Source organism: Chrysemys picta, chromosome 9 (assembly GCF_011386835.1).
Source record: "Chrysemys picta bellii isolate R12L10 chromosome 9, ASM1138683v2, whole genome shotgun sequence".
Taxonomy (NCBI): domain Eukaryota; kingdom Metazoa; phylum Chordata; order Testudines; family Emydidae; genus Chrysemys; species Chrysemys picta.
Genome location: NC_088799.1, coordinates 73051355 through 73068974, shown reverse-complemented (window position 1 = coordinate 73068974; position 17620 = coordinate 73051355). Strand labels below are relative to the sequence as shown.

Sequence of the window (17620 nt, the reverse complement as noted above, 5' to 3'; positions counted from 1 at the left end):
TTAATTCTGTACTTACTGCTTTGAAAAGAAATGAGCAGCAGCAGAGGCAAGAACTAGAGCAATTAATTGGGAGCAGGATCTTAAAAATGGATGAAGGTGGAATAGAGTAGCATTTTCTTTTCCTTCACATTCCCCAGCAAGAATGAAGCTAGTATGTGCTAGGGACAAGGAGCCTTCACAGAGCTGATCTGCCTACAACTCCATCTATTCTATAATCCAGGGAACTCCAGCACCTCCAGTAACAAGTAATGAGAAAGTAGATCAAAAATGGCAGAGGCAGACTCTCCGGTTTTAGAAAGTTAATATCAACTCCTTGAATTCCATCGCGAAGCTCAAAGGCAACGAGTAGGAACACCAGTGTTACATACTTCCAATGTGAAGATCCACTTAATAAACAGTTGCAACATTCTGGATTTATTTTTAGTCTCTAAATGGTCTGCAGGTGTAGGCCCAAGTATAATATGTTATTGTAGACTAATCTTAAAGTGACAAAGTTGTTGATAAGAATATCAAGGTCTTCATTCAAAACAAGAGTAGATAGTCGGTCATTGGCATCACCTGTTTTCTTAAGAACAGAGGACCATCGTATTTCAGGGTGACTGGGCTATGTCAGCAAAGGTCCCAACTATCCTGGTGTTATTGGTTAGCCATGAAAGGGCACATATCTAGAGTTTCTATTGCCTCATTTGCAAGACTGGGGACAATTTTGACAAGGAGAGCAGTGTGACTGTCCCTTCCTGCTCAGTTAGTCTGAATAAATCTCTAGCCATTAACACTCCAGCTTTCTGTCTTCACATTTCGCCTATGCAAGACCATCACAAATCCCTTGGATTTAATATTTAATCTTGACTTTATAAAAAGGAAACGAAATTGCATTCTGGAACACTATTTCTTGTCTTCCCAATCAGTAGGGATGGGCAAATAGAAGAATGATTCCAAATTTCCAGCCTTAATTCCTAAGGTACAGTCCTCTATATTTTCTTATTGTGCCAAGAAACTATAAATTACTATGTACTATAATATCATGAGATATATCTAACCAAAGCTGCATCACACAAGAAAGTGCTTCCAAAAGCCATTTCCCAGCCTTATTAACATGTTCCACTTATATGGTTTGCTATAAGTTAACTAAGTTCTCATATAGTGCAAATTATAACTTCATTTTTGTTGAAAAATTAAGAAAAAATATGTTTTCTTGAGCACTTGTGATAACAGACCTAAAGAACAGTTGTTTCCAGCAGAAGTCATTAATTCAGACCAAATTAAAATTTTGAAAGCTAATTAAAAATATGTTGATCTTCATTGCTCTGTGATAAAGAAAACACAATTCTAATGTTTGCACTAAACTAATTTTATTGACAAATGCTTGGCATCATGGAATGCCAAAACTTCAAATTTAGTGAAAAGCTTACAGTGTTTTGATGAATTCTGAAATGTATCCAAACACTTAATTTTGCAAAGCATCTGTTACAAACCAACTCCTGTAATGCAAAGCATCTCAGTGCATGTTTTAGTTTTATAGAAAAAGTTCAGTTTATTATATTCAAAATTGTGCACATGATCTTCTGGTAGACTAAAACCTCAGGAAGATAGACAGTACAATTTGAGAGTGTAACTATTCTGTAAAAACAGGTTTTCTCATGGAAAACTGGGGTGCTTATTCATTTGGTGGTAAATTTTCAATAAGAGCTACTTTACTGTGGGGAAAAAACTCTTTAAATTATTGATGCTTTTCAAACCTTTTAGAATTAAATATAGTATCAAAAACTGTACAGTATTTTGCTTGTGCCCAGCACCAGCACTATAAGGACTTTTGTTTCTTATAAATATCATTATGTATACCAATATGAAGAAGTCACATTGCAAATTACATAAACTAGCCATATTAATTTGACTATTGTATCACTAGCCTTTCACTTTTTTCCAAATTATTTAATCAGAATATGGTATGTGCATGTATATAAGCATTCATATTAACTTTTGGGGGAAAGAAGGAAATGTATGCTTTCCAGGGGGGTAGTAGAGTATGAAGAGTGTCAGAGATTACAAAGAAAGGAAAAGTAAAGCAGGAGGGTGAAATGTAATTCAGTTATTATCCTCTATATATATCCTTCTTGACTATTCTATAAATATACAATTACTGTGTTTATATCAAAGCATCCCAATGACTTCAGTATTTCTGCTGCGTTATTTTCCTGTGTGATATAGACCATTACTTTTAACCATTCTATTATTATTATGTGAATTTGTCTGGCATATTACTCACAAAATGTGAAAAGCAATAAAGAGTCCTATGGCACCTTATAGACTAACAGAAGTATTGGAGCATAAGCTTTCATGGGTGAACACCCACTTCGTCAGATGCACGTATTCACCCATGAAAGCTTATGCGCCAATACTTCTGTTAGTCTATAAGGTGCCACAGGACTCTTTGTCCCTTTTTACAGATCCAGACTAACACGGCTACCCCTCTGATACTTCACAAAATGTGTTAATTCTTCCATTATAAGATATTCAATTAATAGTTTTTTTCTTCCTATTGATCTACAATAAAAATCATTTCCTGGATCCATAGATTTGTTGTGATGGGTTTTTTTGTTTTGTTTTTGGCTATAAAAAGCAGGAATAGGAGAACCTTCCTTATTCCTGGCTAAAATCTTTTAAACAGGCCAACTCCCAACACACAACTCTTTAAGTAGTCTTTGAGATCTATATCTGTTTTTTTAGTTGATTTCAGGATGGATTTCCATATATGTACATATTTTACCATCCCGAAGTCCCATATCTTGTGTATGAAAGAACACCTGGCTGTTTTGCATTTCATACAGATAACTAGGGTAATATTATGAATTTTATTATATAGAGATTATATTCCGTAAATTAAACAGTACTGAATTTGCACTATTTGTTCAGTATTAGAGCCAATAATTACTTTCTGCATTATCTCATTCCATTCTTTTGTTGTTATTTCATATTTACAGTCTCCATTCCATAACTTAACAGCTTTATGGTGTTTGCCCTTTAAAAACAGTCACAAGATCACACATTCTAGACATAATATTGATTTCTGAAACTTCAAGCCCTTATATAAATTATTGTAATATTGATAGTTTGTTGGTTACTTTTTTTACTCTCTGAATATATATTTTTAATAAAGTAAGCAATCTACATAAACTAATGTTGAACATTTTAAAATATATCATAAAATCATAGGACTGATTGGAAGGGACCTCCAGAGGTCATCTAGTCCAGTCACCTGTACTCATGTCAGGATTAAATATTATTTAGACCATCCCTGACAGGTGTTTATCTAATCTGCTCTTAAAAGAGACAGCATCAATGAGTGGGCAAAATATATAGGTATTCTGGTGGAAGAAGACATGGCTCTTTCACTTATGTTCTTTTGAGTTGGGGGATATGAATTTCCCAATACAGAGGGCTTGTCATTGGAAGCTGAAATGCAAGAAACTTTATTGTTATATTTACATCACAAGATGTAAGCTATGGCAACTTTCACAACTCTAAGCCTTGCGCCAATTCATGTCTTTCAAGTTCTCAAAAAATGTACTTTGTTGAGGATAATAGAAGAAAATCTCCTGAGGATATGTAGTCTCCTTTGTGATTACTGTTCAACAGTATATACTTGCTGAGGTCCTAAGGTGCACTGTAATATAAATCAGTATTAATATTTAGCTATCTGACACCTTCTGAAAACTGTGACTGAGTCTTAGGGGACAATGTTTGCTGTAAATGAATTATTCTGAATTGTGCTGCTTGCTTTTCTGTTCTGGAAAGAAGCTGCTATGAGTAAGCCCTGGTGGCATGCTGTTTGATTGGACTTATAATATTTCCATCTCTTTTCTTTACACATATTATCTTTGTAAACTGTCAAAAGATAATTTGAAAAAAAGATGCCTTCAATGCCAAGCTTTTTTTTTTAAAGATATAAATAAAGTTGTTAAAAATAAACAAACAAAATCTTTCACTTCTGCATTTTCCCTTGTGTAGTATCATTGCTTGTGTGGCAACATCTTACTTAGGCCATCCCAAAATTACAGCCAAGGACATCACATATCTCTTAGAGAGAATTAGCAAAAGGTGGAACTGGCTAACTAAACTAGTTTCCCAATGAATATTTTCATGTTTCCATTTATATCCCAATATACTACCACCTGTGATAGATGGAGTTAGTAATGTAGAGAGATAGATATTATAGTTTAGTGGATTTACTTTGAGCTTCCTCACGAAAATAAATCCTCCTTTGGACCGAGGTTAGGCACAAGAACTTTCAAGGGTAAAGGGATTTTTATTTATTTATTTTTTTATTTTTTTTTCCTTTAAGTCAGAAGGAAAATGTAATTATGTGGTAAGACTCCAATTGCAACCAGCAAAAGAAGAATTAAACCTCTCACAGAACTTTTTGCCTGGCCTGTTTATGTCTGGCACTATAGCACATGAGTTTCGCTAGGAAACACTTCCAGGACAATGACCAATATGACAGTGATTCTGTTAATAAAACTGTAATGTTGCAGTACATGAACATTGTTCATATTGTTAAAACAAATTTGTTTTCCCAGTCAAATGTAGCATTGCCTAGTGCTGCAAGATGGTCCTCATAGAGACAATGATAAATCACAAATACTCCTAAATAGGGTAATACTAGCATGAAAGTGAAAAGAAATAAGCATCTGCAAAACACAGAATAAAAGAGGCAGCATATTTAATAAGGATGAATGTAATGTAATGCCAACTGGAGACGACAAGACTATACATTTCTTCAGTTAGCCATACAGACAAACCATGAATGGAAATACTCAGTATCAGCACTTCCGAGTAAACAGAAAATCAGAAATTATGTCAGAATAAACCAGGTAAGTCCAAACACATGAGAATGAGTCATATCCTTGCATGACCGATCATCTCTCATATACAATGGAGATGTCAGCTCCCAACATCTTCATGCCATCATCGCCCATTTGTTAAATTTTCAAACAAGGATCTTTGAGCATACTACTATGGGATGAGCCCCCGTAAACATTCACAAAGTCACCTCTCTCATTGTCTACCTTGTTGGTGCAGGGGAATAAGAATTGCTCCTCCCAATGCCAGCAACAGCCTAGGAACCAGAGATGGGATTCAAGGTGATGTTTCCAGAACCGCCTTCACTCCTGGGTTAGGCTCAGATAGGACAGTTTTAAAAATCTGGAGGCTCCAGACATGGTGGCCCTACTGTTGGGAGGCAGGTGTTGAGTCAGCACATCCCCTGACCATCTTAGCACCATCCACTTCTTGAGACTGTTGACTACCTGTAGGTTCCATGGTGATAATGTGCCACTGTTATTTCCCCCCAGCAGACTTTCTACCACTGAGGCTCAATGCATGTATTTCAACCTTCAAAGCACTGCCAAACTGTTCATTGAAACTACTGGTTTGTATATTTGCTAGTTCTGACTTGCTGTTCATCCAATGTCATTGATCACCTCAGTCAAGTAGCATTGTTTCTGTACCCTAATTGGATGCCTCCAAATCCCACAAAGAGTTTTCAAGATGGATGTCAACCATACATTGCACAAACACTCATCCAAATGTATTTTTCTGAAGCTGTCTCTTTTTGGCAAACCTTCTTGTTAATAAAATATTCCTTCATACATTGCAAGAAGAAAATAGAAAGATTTGGAATACGATCAAAGCAAAATGGGTGCGTTTTTATTCAAACCGACATGTATGAATACTTTCTGCCAATTTTCTCAGCACTGGTATTGAGGAAGCTAACTGAACACAATATTCTGAATGCAGGACACATGGAGAGTGGGTGATTCTAATCATAAAGAATTCCACTTTCTATAAAAATGTCTTCAAGCACCATATATTGTCTATTAAACAATAAATCATAAGTCATTAAAGAAAAAATATTCTAACTCTTGCAGTTTGAGTTCTAACTAGTATGTAACTGACAATTGATTATTTTGAAGGTGTTGCATCTCAATCATACTGTCTTGGAGGTCTCTTTTGTATCAACAGAGCCAGCACCTGCCTACTGACTGAGGAGCAGTACTGGCAGTCATGGAACGTAAGTAATCCTGTAATTCCTCACCTTCATTTTTTCTCGGCAGTTGCTGCTAATGAAATGGTAATTAAAAGATGTAAGGTGTTTCTATGGGTAACTAAGGTAAAAGAAGGAATTTAAATAATCAGCTGTTCAGGAAAGTTCAGGTTGGCTGCATTTGTGAGTCATGGTGCATTTTAGCCAAAAAAAAAAAAAAAGTCAGTAACCAGTTTAAATGCATACTTATAACTAAAAATTGCTTCAGGTGCAGTGTCATGTTCTGAGCACTGAACTGGGGAGCTGGGAATTTCTGAACTCTAATCCCAGAGCTGAAACATGAACATCTTGGTAGCCTTAGGAAGGATAAAACTAGACTTGTGCAACAAATATAAAGTAGTATCTGTGATAATTAATTCAAACAAAAACAAATTCACTTTGAATTCTCTGATGGCCTCTTTTACCACTTGTCAGAAATGTTTATGTACACAAAACTTTGGAAGGCAAAATGTACAAAATATTCATGTAAGTATGTATTCAGGTGAACATTCATGCAGGAAGTGTTCTAGCTGACATCTTGAAGGCTCTTCTAAGGTTTCAGAGTCATCCAGTCAAGAACTGAAACTTGCACTTAAAGATTATCTTGTGCTCTGGGGGGGGGGGGAGCAGGGCTGCACACTCTGGAGGATCATAGCAAGTTTGATATAACACGGTTTCACCGAAAATGCGGTAAGATTTTTTGGCTCCCGAGGACAGTGTTATATCGGGGTAGAGGTGTATTTTAAATGGAAAACACTTGACTATGGGCTTCCTTTTTCTGGAGGTTTCATAAACAGATGGGTATTTGGAAAAGATGAACATTCTGTATCATGCTCTGAACTTACGGTGTTCAGAGAAGGCTTGTATGCTACATTATTTAGATATCAGCCTACTTCTGAGTGAATAGGCATTAGCAACTTTTCACATGAACTGTTTCCAGAGCTACCACCCCGCTTGGGAGCAATATCAAAGTTCTAATTGGCTGATCCCATGACATTTCTAGAAGGGGGATAAACATTGCACCTCACTGTGCCATCAACTGCCCGAGTACAAGAGAGGGAATTCTAGTTGGTATTCCCACAACTCCCTTCCCATATGGGTTAAACTCATGTAGGGTAGGTTTAAAATCTGAAGGCTGTGCTTGTACTGAATTTTAAGAGATACTTACATTACTTGCATACACATGATGTTTGGAGAATATGATAACTCACATACTTATATTTTTGGTTTACTAACCTGATAATATGAAATGTTCAGGCTAAGGAAGTTGCTAGGTCTCTGCTTTCTGTCAACCAGAGACACTCCAAAGTATCAAAGAAGATAACACGTCTGAGCCATAATACCTCTAAGTATGTTTACACAGATTCTGTAATGAAACTTCATAACATCTATTATGTTTTAACATTATAGACTATTTTATTTTACACTATGTTTTGAAACGTTTTGAAAGCGTTATATTCATTTTTGTGTTGCACTGAATATTTAATAAGAATCTTTAACTGCAAGTTGTAAATGCAATAAAATGGTAGATTGTAAAACTAAAAACCACTTGGTCTAAAGACAAACAAACCAATGAAGTTGTCTTTTCAAAGACCAGGCATATCCATCTTGTATATGATACCAGTTTTGTACAGAGATAATCCTATCTCAAGAAAGCAACCTTAGTAAGATATTTGTGTTTTAGCAAGGATTATGACGGTGTAAAAAAATGTAATAATGTGCTCTATTCAGAATACTTCACAGAAGAGTGATATATAAGAGATATTGTCATTGTCAGAGGTATAAACAAAGCGGTAAAAGAGGGCACTCTTCCCGACGCCTTTTTACAAGGAGAAAAACATTGGCTTCAAACCTATGCAAAGAATTACAGAAATATTAGAATTCATTTCTTTTATAAGTACTCTAAAGTCTTCATTCCGTTAACTTTAAAGTAAGCATGTAGTATTCGTTCTGGTTACTTCTAACCTCATGTTTCCTCTTACATTTGAAAACCTTTGTTTATTCCTTAAATGTTAACAATGGTATACACTCCTTTTGTGATATTTATTTGCAAATATTTTGTATCTGAATGCAGTAACTTTTTGAAACCACTGTAATCTGAATAGTAAAATGCTTTTTTAACAACTATAGCTATGGCATTTGTTGTTATAACTAGTTACTAATATAAAAAGCCATTTAAGAACAAAATTATTTATATTAATTGGGGACTTGGTTACGTTAACCAGCTACTTAAATAACTTCTTAAACTCAAAGAAAAAAGACCTCTCCAAAGACTATTTAGTGACAATGCCTTCTTTGATGACTGAAGAATCGGTTAAAGAATTACTGAAGTTTAAATACTGAAGCAGAATTCCAACTCTCATTAAACCCTGCTGGAGCTAAAGGGATATCTCAGAAAACTGACTGAATAATGATAAAAAAGTTAAAACTTCAAACTTTAAAAATGTTCTGAAAATTCCTATCACAAGAACAACATCAGTTAGAAACCTGATGCACATGCACATGCACTAGGATTGCATATTCATGAGATGAAAATGAAAACAAGGCCAACCCACAATGGTGTTGAACAAATGAAAGGGTGACACAGCAGCTGATATTAGATTCTAAACTAAACCCCTAAAGAAGGAGGAGGAAGAGTATAAAAACTCTCTGAATTGAGCAAGTAGCATCAAGAAAAGGTTAGGGTGGACAGAAAGCTTTAATTTTGATTGCTCCTCCATCTTTGTTCCTACACTCTTTTAAAAGGCCCAATTCTCATTTACACAATAGCCATTTTATACCTCTCTCACAATATAATTTAATTCCACTTTAATTTCACCTTACTAGAGCAACATAGAAGGGCCCAGATAGAAGTGAGAATTATGTCCGCAATGAATATGCCTAGTTCACTGTTGCACCGAGCCTTGTGCACTCATTCACACCCATGTAAAGTGGATGTAATTTATGGCCATTCTGTTTTGATACCACTTTACACCCACTGTGTACTGGTGTTCATAACTATACAAAGTGCAAGAAAATGGGAAATCAAGCCCTATGTCCTTAGCATGGCATTTAATCTGAATGACCTACATTTGCTCCTGAGTCCAGTCACCATAGACAAAATTTATTCCAAAGATTAGAAAGCATATTCACAATTTGAATAGAATGATAGATGTTTAATGTTACTTTATGTTTCAGCTGTCATGTTGCCTCCCACACTTGGAATAATTTAAATGTCTTTGAGGCAAGTTTCCTTTCCTCTATCTTCACCACCCGCCGTCTACCTTCTGTAGGGTCCCTCTTCATTGAAACCCTAGTGACTAATTTCACACTTCAGGTGTAAAGCAGGCGTATGGGGTGAATGGCAGTAAACATGCATGCTTTAAAGGGCTCCTACAACTGATTTTGAACCCCTGGAAAACAGCTGTTATATTTTGTCTAGAAAAATAAAGCTAATGCCAGGTTAACAAAACTGTCACTTATTTAGTAAAATAACTTGAATTCCAATAAACTGTTCAGAAAATGCTCTCATTTACTCTTGACTGTTATGGAATTCAAAAGATAATTTCCCAGGCCATTACAGTGCAGTGTCTATTCACAGCTTATTGCATTGCTATAAGTTTGGTGAAATCTAAATATTTTTAAAATATGAAGGAAAGAAGATAAAATATACTTTAAGAACAGATACAGAAATTTCAATTCTTAAAGAAGACCCACTGAAATGTGAAACACAGAAATAAACAGAGGGATCAGTAAATATTAAGATCCCATGATTGAGGGAGATAGTTTGAAAATACTTACCACCTTTGTACCACTATCAGGTGAAAAAGAAGTAACAACCTTCTTGCTTCAGAAGGCCAGTCACCTCTTGAAGGGAATTTTATATATTTTGGTCTCAGTATAGGCATTCAATTTTCCAAGAGTACAATATTCTACTGATTTTATCTATTTATTTCTGTAAACAAGTTCTACTTCATAGTCAAAATATCTTTGATTTAAAGGGACTTACAAGAGAGCAAGGATAATACCCAGGGTAGTTACCAGATGACATAACTTACTGTAGAAAATAAGAAAAAAAGATCTAAGGCCAGGGCTGGTGGGAGTCCAGATAGCCATGTAGTTGGTTAAAACAAATAAAAGGTTTAACACAGATAATATTTAACACTCAGTGACCCAGCAGAGATTTCCATAGTCTGCATCTTTCGCATGAAAATAATTTTTATTTTAAAATGATCCTTTACATGGCAACATTAATTTAGATTGTAGATAATCACACTGCAGTCTTTTCTCAATCATTATTAATACCCTTTTGACTGAAGTAGGAGTGTCACTTGGATAAGAAATATTGGCTTCAGGATCGGTCCCACTGGAATTATATTAAAATGTATATTGAAGAGTTCTGCTGCCCCATGAATTGTGGGAGGAGACAGGAAGAGAAGCAGCAGCTCTTACTGAGGAGGTCCGGCTGTGAATCTTTCCTCCCCTCCTTTGAGACATCACCACAGAGGTAGGGAGTGTGACGGGTTCGGTCACAGAGACCCCCTTGAGGCAGTCACCTGACATGCTGGAATTACCTCTGAGCCCATTTTCCACTGACAGCTCGGGACTCCAGAATCCTACCTTGTTGAGCCAGACATGCTAGTCAGCTGCAACACAGATCCAGGTCTGGTCCATGCCCCCAAAGCTGCAGAGTTTAACCAAAACCTGCTCAGCAAGTCACCTATCTCTAGCACCCAGACACCCAGCTCCCAATGGGATCCAAACCCCAAATAAGTCCATTTTACTCTGTATACCCTCTATAACACTGATAGAGAGAGATGCACAGCTGTTTGCTTCCCCAGGTATCAATCACTTACTCTGGGTTTACTAATAAACAAAAGTGATTGTATTAAGTATAAAAAGTAGGATTTAAGAGGTTTTAGGTAATAGACAGAACAAAGTAAATTACCAAGCAAAATAAAACTAAACAGGCAAGTTTTATCCTAATACATTAAGAAACTGAATACAGATAAATCTCACCTTAAGAGATGTTCCAATAAGCTTATTTCATAGACTAGACTCCTTCTGGGCCCAATCCTTTCCCCGGTACAGTTCTTGTTAGTTCCAGCTCAGGTGGTAACTAGGGGTTTTCTCATGACTGCAGCCTCCTTTGTTCTGTTCCACCCCCTTTTATAGATTTGGCACAAGGAGGGAATCTTTTGTCTCTGTGGGTCCACACCCCTCCTTCTAAATAGAAAAGCATCAGGATTAAGATGGATTCCAGTACCAGGTGACATGGTCACATGTCCTGTGAGACCCCAAGCCTCCATTCTTTCCGGCCTGACTCACATGAACACAGGAAGGCTTACAAATAAACAGAGCCATTTACAACCAATTGTTCTAGTTAATGGGAGCCATCAAGCTCCTAAGCCACCATTAATGGCCCACACTACACATAATTACAATAGGACCTCATCGTAATACTTCATATTTCATACAAGAATGATACATTCATACAAATAGGATGAACACACTCAGTAGATTATAAACTTTGTAATGATACCTTACAAGATACCTTTTGCATAAAGCATATTCCAGTTACATCATATTCACACTTATAAACATATTTTTTATAAAGCCTATGGAGTGCAATGTCACAGGGAGAATCATGTGTGGGCACACCAGAGGATCACCTGAGACTCTGAGGGTTTGGATCAAAGGACTATAATCAAACTGCAGCCAGACTCACTGAGACATCAGGTGTGGAAGGAAGTAGCCCAGGAAAGATGAATAGGAGGTGGTCCAAGTGTAGGCCAGTGTTCACTGTCACAATTTCAGAGCCCTGGGCCAAGCTCTGGGTGGAGCAGGAGGGCCCAGGTCCCCCTTTTCACCTCACATCTCCTACGCCTTTGGATGGGCAGGACCAGGGTTTTACTGTTAAGAAAGCTGACTCACTTGAACCCCATCTAATGGTCCCATACACACGGTGTCAAAAGAGAGATGGAGAAGCAGGTCGTGACCAATACTCCTGCTGAACAAACCAGCAACCCCATTACAGAGATACACTTAGATAATCCTGGCAAGTGACTCACATCCACATACTGCAGTGGAAGGCAAAGCCACAACAAAGTCACTGCCAACCTGACTTAGGGGGAAATTCCTTCCAAACCCCACATATGGCAGCCAGTTAGATCTTGCACTTGTGAGCAAGAACCAGTCAGCCAAGCACCTGAGACAGAGAATGCTTGGTGCCGCCTCAAAGCCCTCACTTTCCTGGTTCAATGTCCTGTTTCCAGCTGTGACCATCCAAAATGCTTCAGAGGAAGACTGAAAAACAAACAAACAAAATGAATACGCGGGAGGGTGAGGGGAGAGCTGGGTGAAAAACTTTTCCTGACTCCTGCAATGGCCAGCTGAAACACTGAAGCTTTTGGAAACATAAGACAAACTGGAAGTGAACTCCAGGGCTGCTGAACCCTGTTCCCTCACATGCAACCTTGTCATACAATCACACTCATAAATTTGTCTGGACCGCTCTAAAAACTAATTAAATTATTTGCCCCACAACTCCTGTTCTAAAACCTTCTAATTTCCAGTCTGAACTTTTTCATGGCCAGTTTATATCCATTTGTTATTTGCCGACCTTGTGCATTAACTTAGACATTTTTTTAAGTAAAAACAATAAAATAAACAAAAAGACAAAATCTTATAAAAGCTGAACTACTTCTGTTTTCTTATTGATTGAACTATACATTAGCTACAATTAATTGCTGTTGGCATTAGCTCTTAGAAGGTGACTCAGTACTATTAAATAAAGTTTCCAAGAATTCAAATATGTTTAAAATTTGACCACCATGGATACAAATATCTTCCTTTAGTGCTTGACCAAGGCTCTCTGTATCATTTTAAATTCTTGGAACAGCACCATGGACAGCAGCACCTTCCTTGCTCTTTCTGCTTCAGTTCCAGCATAGGACCATCTGCATGAGGTGAAGAATGGGGATAGTGCCCTGAAACCAGGACTCTTTCCCCTTCCGCCCCAAATCCATTTTCAGGACAAAAGGGAAAGTGTGTAATGGGATGAGCTGGCCCTCAGTTTGGATAACAAAGCTTGTACAGGATCACCTCTCTCAGCCCTCTAAAGTTGTCTCAGATGTGGATTTAGAATGAAGACTGTCTCTAGCAATCAGAAGCAGCTGAACTATAAATGTATCAGTGCCACAAACAGCTGGTTGCATTCCATGCACTATCACATTTATGAGGAGACCTTGGCAAGTAGTTAATTAGGATAAACAGAATATCAAATAAATACAGAACAGTAGGCCTGGATTACTATATCCCCATAAACAGATGTTTATTAGCAAATACCTAACTACTTTAGTCTATCGGGATACAGCATTTTGTATAAAACAGGACCTCAGTTGCCACACTAATTCTCTTCCATCAATGGTGCTAACCATCTTGTCATCAATAGCTACATTCCCATACAGTCTGATGCAAGCATGCCAGAAAAACATGTGCAAAACAAACCTTAAATGCACAGAGGATTTGGACCTACTTCCTCTAAAAAAAAACCCAAATAAAAACAAAAAAATCCATGTCTGTTAAAACAAGTGGAACTGGTGTTTTAGGGTCCCACCTAGTTCCCTATGAGATTGGGTGAAATTTACTATATGCAGTACAAGGTCTATACTCCACCTATGTCCCATCTAATCCCTAAAAATAGTACATAAATGGGGTTTAGGCTTACTACTGACCCTTTGTACAGGGGTGAATTTCACCCACAATTCTTATGGAGACAGATCCTGTCTCAATTCTACAACAAAATCCCCATCTACTTTAATGGGAGTTCAGCTGATTAAAAGCAGAAGAAAGTCCTCAGAAATTGATCAATAGTTTTAATTTAATTTTTGACATGCAAATTTTCTGTTACTATTTTAATTAGAACTATTCAAGGTTAGTTTGAGCAACATTTGTGTTATTGGAAAGAAGTGGATCCTCTCAGATTAAAAGTCAATGTCCTGTTCAGGGGCAAAATTTGCAGTAGAAAAGGATAAAATGTCTGGGGTTCAGTTTATGAAATACTGGCAGTGCAACCTGAAGGCTAGGATTATCAAAGGAGCCTAAGGGACTTAACTCTTGTTCAGTGGATTTAATTTCAATTGGATTTGAATACTGCAAATGTCCCTACACTTGCCCACATATCCAATGAGATTCAGTGAAAAATGCTGACCAAATTTCATATGTAGTGGGCAACATGTTGGATCTTTTTATATTTATATAATGATTATTGTTCATGCCATGCTTTTCACAATTCCTTTGCCCAACTTTCTCTCTCCAATTCTATCCACATATAAGAAGGTGGGGGGGAGAGGGGGAGAAGTCAATGGCTTGCTGAGTTTCATCTGTAACAATCCAGACAGATAAACAATTCCACGGGTACTTCTTGAATGTACGCGAACAAGGAGTAAACCACAGAACTATTTATATAGATTTTCAAAGATAGGAGAAAATAAACATTGCTATCTCTAAATCTCCCATTGGTTTCAGATGGCCAAAGCTTTACCAAAGTAAGAACTGTGGGATTGGAGCCTTAGAATTCTTTTCTCTTTCACCCTTCTCCCCCCATAGCCCGGATTGTTTACCTGTGAAAAGCTATAGAATGAGACTATGTAAGGAATTGTTGTTGCCTTTATAAATGTCTGACAGATTAGAAAGAGATGCACTGTAATCTAATTTATACAGATCTCTCTAGTAAACGTGGAAACTACACCATATTATCCTGTCTTTTCAGCTGTTCCTTTATAAAACTCATTAGTCCTGCAATTGAGTGTGGATGGCATGAATGAATTCATCCTAATGCAAAACAAACACTCATGAAGGTGTTGTGTAAAATTTATATTAGCAAAAAATGTTTAGTTTCAATTACAGATGTGAATTATTGGTACCATCTAATTAAAAATCTTTAATCACTTAAACTGTTAGGATAACTGCACTGGAGATATGGATAAACAAAATCTACATTAACTAGACTTGGCTATCAAATGAATTTAATATGAGAAGAGCTTATTCTTCAGAAATGTGATTTTCATGAGTGACAACTACAAAGTCCTCATGGACTGCTGATTCTCCCCCTGTAGAACTGATTCCAATTTACTAACTCTCCCTTCTGTTCTGAAAAGAAGATATGTATTGCTTTTTCATTAATAATACTTTTCACCCAAAGTGAGAATTCTAGAGCATTTTACAGTCAATTACTAAACCTCACAACCTTCCTATGACAAAGGTAATAACCATTAGGCCCATTTTATATGTAACCCTTTTGGAAGACACTGACACAAGCAAATAATAAATATTTATTCTGTCAAATTTCAACAGTTTTAACAAACTTCTGAAGAATCATCCCCTCACTCAGAGAGGGACTTGTTGCAGAAAAGCAAAATGTTCAGTGGTCTTTCGCAGGTCAGAAAGTGTCTACAGACAAAAATGTCAAACTTGAATGATTAAAATTAGGAAGTCAATTCCACATTTGAGCACTTAAATCACTGGTCTGTTCCCTGGAATGCCACACATTCTCAACTCCCAGTAACTTCTGTGGAAATTGTAAGTTGGCAGGAACCTTTGAAAATAGGAATACAATTTATGTTTGGAAGCTAAATATTGATTTAAGGGCCTAGCTATAAGCAGACACATTCGACAATTTTGGCCAGAGAGTTTTGTAATAAAAAAGACCAAATTTTAAAATCCAAAATTAAAAGCAGGATTATTATTAAAAGACTGAGCTTTGTTACTGTTTATTTTTAAACATAATTGTGATAAGTTTATTGGTGCTTTGTGAGGAATATCTATATCTGTAACTAGCATGTATCAGAGGGGTAGCCGTGTTAGTCTGAATCTGTAAAAAGCAACAGAGGGTCCTGTGGCACGTTTGAGACTAACAGAAGTATTGGGAGCATAAGCTTTCGTGGGTAAGAACCTCACCTCTTCAGATGCAAGTAATGGAAATCTCCAGAGGCAGGTATAAATCAGTATGGAGATAACCTCGTTATATGCATCCGAAGAAGTGGGCTGTAGTCCACGAAAGCTTATGCTCTAATAAATTTGTTAGTCTCTAAGGTGCCACAAGTACTCCTGTTCTTTTTTCTAAGAAGATCTGAAATTGCTAGGAGAATATAAATTGGTTGTTCTGTTCCTATAACTTAAGAAGAAATCCTAATTAATTTAGGTTGTAGTGAAGCATAAGCAGGGCCGGCTCCAGGGTTTTTGCCGCCCCAAGCGGAGGGAAAAAAAAAAAAGGCCACGATCGTAATCGACGGCAGCTCCACTGTGCTGATTTCTTCTTCGGCGGCAATTTGGTGGCAGGTCCTTCCCTCCGAGAAGGACAGGGACCCTCCACTGAATTGCCGCCGAAGAGCCCGACGTGCCGCCCCTTCCCCTTGGCCGCCCCAAGCACCTGCTTGCTCAGCTGGTGCCTGGAGCCAGCCCTGAGCATAAGATTAGATGAGATTAAATCTGTACGCAGCCTGTTTGTTGTTCTAGAATACCTTTTTCTCTAATGCTTTGTTCCAACCACTAAATATAGATTGTTTTAAGAAGGCTATTGGTGATTATTGCTGATCACAAGTTCCTGAAGGAAGGGAACGCATATACCAAAAACCCCGCTGAACCTCTTTGGTGATAAGTGGTTGATATACATGGGCAGTGGACTTTGGACCTGGAATAAGAGTAGAAGAAAAGCATGATCCCATCATGAGATGGGTTAGGGCAAGAGGCGTAACACCTGAGCCCTGGTCTACACTATGAGTTTAGGTCGAATTTAGCAGCGTTACATCGATTTAACCCTGCACCCGTCCACACAACAAAGCCATTTTTTTTACTTAAAGGGCTCTTAAAATCAATTTCTATACTCCTCCCCCAATGAGGGGATTAGCACTGAAATCAACTTTGCTGGGTCGAATTTGGCGTAGTGTGGGGGAGTGTGGTCACAATTTGACGGTATTGGCCTCCATTGTGACCACTCTGGACAGCTCTCTCAACTCAGATGTACTTGCCAAGTAGTCAGGAAAAGGCCCGTGAACTTTTGAATCTCATTTCCTGTTTGGCCAACGTGGCAATCTGCAGGTGAGCGCAGATCTCATCAGCAGAGGTGACTATGATGGAGTCCTAGAATCGCAAAAGGGATGCCATTCTAGGAGGTGCAGCCACCACTACCCCACCCTGTGCTTTGACTCCATCAATGGAGTAGCACACAACAGGGATGTGGGTTTTGGGGACGAGGAAGATGATGAGGAGGAGGATTTTGAAGATAGCTCACAGCAAGCAAGCAGAGAAACCATTTTCCCTGACAGCCAGGAACTGTTTCTCACCCTGGACCTGGAGCCAGTACCCCCCGAACCCACCCAAGACTGCCTCCCGGACCTGCCAGGGGGAGAAGGGACCTCTGGTGAGTGTACCTTTGTAAATATTATACATGGTTTAAAAGCAATTGTGTTTAATGATTAATTTGCCTTGGCATTCACGGCCAGTACAGCTACTGAAAAAAACTGTTAACGTGTCTGGGGATGGAGCGGAAATCCTCCA

The 17620-nt window shown here is 37.8% G+C and overlaps 1 long non-coding RNA gene across 1 annotated transcript in view; it reads right to left on the bottom strand.

Annotated features, from left to right (window-relative positions):
- LOC135973417 (uncharacterized) overlaps positions 1-17620 on the bottom strand; it is an 86609-nt gene that overhangs the window by 1007 nt on the left and 67982 nt on the right. The window contains exon 2 of the long non-coding RNA XR_010590246.1: positions 11081-11287. This is a non-coding gene — a long non-coding RNA (uncharacterized LOC135973417). The remainder of the gene's footprint in view (positions 1-11080; positions 11288-17620) is intronic.